The sequence below is a fragment of the Mandrillus leucophaeus genome, unplaced genomic scaffold (assembly GCF_000951045.1).
Source record: "Mandrillus leucophaeus isolate KB7577 unplaced genomic scaffold, Mleu.le_1.0 Scaffold5, whole genome shotgun sequence".
Lineage (NCBI taxonomy): Eukaryota > Metazoa > Chordata > Mammalia > Primates > Cercopithecidae > Mandrillus > Mandrillus leucophaeus.
In genome coordinates this window covers 4,909,718-4,914,286 of record NW_012105364.1, presented here as the reverse complement: position 1 = coordinate 4,914,286, position 4,569 = coordinate 4,909,718, and positions in this window count along the sequence as shown.

The window sequence follows — 4,569 nt, the reverse complement described above, 5'->3', positions numbered from 1 at the left end:
GTTAGCCAGGATGGTCTTGATCTCCTGACCTTGTAATCCGCCCGCCTCAGCCTCCCAAAGTGATGGGATTACAGGCATAAGTCACCATGCCCAGCCTAGAAAATATTTTTTTAATGGATGGTTGCATCAGTATTGAACACGTACAGACTTTTTTCCTTGTTATTCTTTTAACAATACAGTATAACAACTATTTATATAACATTTACATTGTATTAGGTATTGTAAGTAATCTAGAGATGATTTAATAGATACACATATGGAAGGATGTGTATGGGTTATATGCAAATACTACACCATTTTATATAAGGGACTTGAGCATCTGTGGATGTTGATATTGAAGAGTAGTCCTGAACTAATCCCTTGAGGATATGCAGGGACAACTATATGTATATTGATGTATACATATTTATTTATTTATATCTATTATGTATAATGTATAGAGTGTGTGTGTGTGTGTGTGTGTGTGTGAGATATTTCAGTTTTTTTCCCCTTAATTCTCCAGCATCTGGCGTATAGTAGATATTCAGAAGATGTCAATTTTTTTTTTTTGGAGACAGAGTCTTGCTCTGTTGCCAGGCCGGAGTGCAGTGGTGCCATCTCAGCTCACTGCAACCTCTGCCTCCCAGGTTCAAGCGATTAGCTGGGACTACAGGCGCGTGCCACCATGCCCAGCTAATTTTTGTATTTTTGGTAGAGACGGGGTTTCACCATGTTGACCAGGATGGTCTTGATCATTTGATCTCATAATCTGCCCGCCTTGGCCTCCCAAAGTGCTGGGATTACAGGTGTGAGCCACCACGCCCAGCCAGAAGATGTCAATTTTAAGACAGGAATCAATAAAAAATTTCCAAGTTTCAGATAGTCACTTGGCCAGTGTGATGTGAAGAAAAGAGTTTTGGAGACAGAGATGGTCTCTTATTCTGCTTCCATCACTAGCCATGTGGCCTTGGGGTCAAATAACTTCTGGATTTGAAACTAAATGAAATAATGTATATGAAAATGTTTGGTGCGTAGTAGGTTTTGGTAAGTGCTAGTTTTCTTCCTAAGCATTTTAGTGATGCATTATTCCACATCCTTTCAGGAATAAAGAACTAATCTCCCCAGCCGCTAGGCATAGCAGCAGCAGGAAGCCCTGCTGTCCTTGGCTGTCATCTCCTTTAATATCTACTTCACTGAAGGAAGCCATTTCTCCTGAGGTCACCTCCACTCCCTTCCTCAGGGCATCCAGTAACTAATCCAGACAGTTATAAAAGGCCCAGCCGTGTGTCCTAACTCAGGATAATGCTGAAGGGCCATCCAGTCTCAGGGTTTCCTGGAGGGTCTCCCTTGAGACTGCATCGTAGCCCAGCTTCTCCCCCTGCCCAGACCAGCTTCCTTCCCATCCTTTCCATGGTGTTGACCCCAAGAGTCCTCCCCAAAAACCTCCTGCATGCTAATCTCCCTCTCAGGAGCTGCTCATCCATTTTGTTTATACTGGGGAAGTAGACAGTTCTGCCGATTGCTCCAGCTGTCAGACTGTCTTTACTGTATGTATGGTTTTTTGTTTTGTTTTGAGACAGAGTCTCGCTCTGTCACCAGGCTAGAGTGCAGTGGCGCGATCTCTGCTCCCAGGTTCAAGCAATTCTCCTGCTTCAGCCTCCCAAGTAGCTAGGACCACAGGTGCATGCCAACATGCCTAGCTAATTTTTGTATTTTTAGTAGAGATGGGGTTTCACCACGTTGGCCAGGATGGTCTCTATCCCCTGACATTGTGATCTGCCAGCCTTGGCCTCCCAAAGTGTTGGGATTATAGGTATGAGCCACTGTACCCAGTCATATGTATGTTTCTTTGTTTTTTGTGAGTTTTTTTGTTTGTTTGTTTTTGAGACGGAGTCTCTCTCTGTCGCCCAGGCTGGAGTGCAGTGGCATGATCTTGGCTCACTGCAAGCTCTGCCTGCCGGATTCACCCCATTCTCCTGCCTCGGCCTCCCGAGTAGCTGGGACTACAGGCGGCTGCCACCATGCCTGGCTAATTTTTTATATATATATTTTTTAGTAGAGATGGGGTTTCACCGTGTTAGCTAGGATGGTCTTGATCCTCTGACCTCGTGATCTGCCTGCCTCGGCCTCCCAAAGTGTTGGGATTACAGACATAAACCACCATGCCCGGCCAGCTGTATGTATGGTTTTTAATGTGAGAACACACAAACATTTGGCCAGGTGTGGTGGCCCATGCCTGTAATCCCAGCACTTTGGGAGGCCGAAGTGGGCGGATCACTTGAGGTCAGGAGTTCGAGACCAGCCTGGCCAAAATGGTCAAACCTTGCCGCTACTAAAAATACAAAAATTAGATGGGCGTGGTGTCATGCTCCTGTAATCCCAGCTACTTGGGAGGCTGAGGCATGAGAATTGCTTGAAACTGGGAGGCGGAGGTTGCAGTGAGCTGAGATCATGCCACTGCACTCCAGCCTGGGTGACAGAGCAAGACTCTGTCTCAAAAAAAAAAAAAAAAAAAAGAACACACAAACATTTAAACTGAGAAGCTTTTAGTACTTCATAGGACCTCTCCTCTTAGGAATAAATCAAACATACTATATTTGTGAGTATAATTCTTTCATGAAGTAGAAAAATGTGTCAACTAGCAAAATTTAGCTAGGCTCTGTGCTCACATCTTTAATCCCAGCACTTTGGATCCTAGGTGGGTGGATAGCTTGAGGCCTGGAGTTTGAGACCAGCCTGGGCAACATGGTGAAATGCTGTCTCTACAAAAAATTAAAAAATTAGCCAGACTTGGTGGTATGCACCTGTAATCGCAGCTACTCAGGAGGCTGACACAGAAGGATCGCTTGAGCCCTGGAGGTCAAGGCTGCAGTGAGCCATGACTGCCTCACTGATTTCTAGACAATGTCAGAGTGAGACCCTGTCTCAAAAAAAAAAAAAAAAAGCAAAATTTTCATTTTTAGTGAAAATTTAATTTATATACAAGGTGACACAGGTTTTTTTTTTTTGTTTTTTTTGTTTTTTTGTGTTTTTTTGAGACGTAGTCTTGCTCTGTTGCCCCGGGCTGGAGTGCAGTGGCTGGATCTCAGCTCACTGCAAGCCCCGCCTCCCGGGTTTACGCCATTCTCCTGCCTCAGCCTCCCGAGTAGCTGGGATTACAGGCGCCCGCCAACTCACCCGGCTAGTTTTTTGTATTTTTTAGTAGAGACGGGGTTTCACCGTGTTAGCCAGGATGGTCTCGATCTCCTGACCTCGTGATCCACCCGTCTCGGCCTCCCAAAGTGCTGGGATTACAGGCTTTAGCCACCGCACCTGGCCGGCGATACAAGTTTTTAAGTGAGTATACATTTATTAAACATTTTCATTTTTTTTTTTCTTTTTTGAGATGGAGTCTTGCTGTCACCCAGGCTTGAGTGCAGTGGTACGATCTTAGCTCACTACAGCCTCCACCTCCTGGGTTCATGCAATTCTCAGGCCTCAGCCTCCCCAGTAGCTGGGATTACAGGTGTGTGCCATCATGCCTGGCTAATTTTTTTGTATTTTTAGCTGACACGAAGTTTCATCGTGTTGGCCAGGCAGGTCTTGAACTCCTGACCTTAAGTGATCCGCCCGCCTTACCCTCCCAAGGTGCTGGAAATATAGGCATGAGCCACTGCGCTGAGTCAAAACATTTCATTTCTTTTGAGCTGCTTTTTATTGATGTAGATCTCACGTAACATAAAATTTACCCTTTAAAGTGTACAAGTCAGTGGTTTTTAGTATATTCGCAGATATGTGCAATTATTGCCACTGATTCCAGAACATTTTATCACTCCCTAAGAGAAACCCAGTAACCATTAGCAGTTACTGCCATCCCTCCTCTCCCTCCCTGGCAACCACTAATCTACTTTTAGTCACTATGGATTTGCCTATTCTGGACGTTTAATATAAATGGTGTCATACAATATGTGGATTTTTGTGTCTTACTTCTTTCACTTAGCATCATGTTTTCAAGGTTCATCCATGTTGTAGCATGTATTAGTACTATACTTCCTTTGTATGGTTGAACAATATTTCACTGTATAGGCATATCATATGTTGTTTCTCAATTCATCCATTGATGAACCTTCGGATTGTTTACACTTTTGGCTATTATGAAAAATGCTACCATGAATATTCATACAGAGGTTTTCGTAAGGGCATATGTTTTCAATTCTGTTGGGCATATACTAAGGAGCAGAATTTCTGGATCATATGGTAATTGTATATTTAACATTTAGAGAAACTGTCAAAATGTTTTTCAAAATGGCTCCACCGTTTTACATTCCCACTAGCAACGTATGAGGGATTCCCTTCCTCCACATCCTTGCCAACACTTATAATTGTCTGTCTTTTATATTTTAGCCATTCTAGTGAGTGTGAAGTGGTATCTCACTGTGGTTTCAATTTGCATTTCCCTAAGGACTAATGATGCTGAACATCTTCTCCTGTGTTTATTGGTCATTTGTATATCTTCTTTGCAGAAATAGCTATTTGTGCTTTTTTGGCCATTTTTTAAATGGGTTGTCTTTTTGTTGTAGAGTTTTAGGAATTGATTGATTGATTGATTGA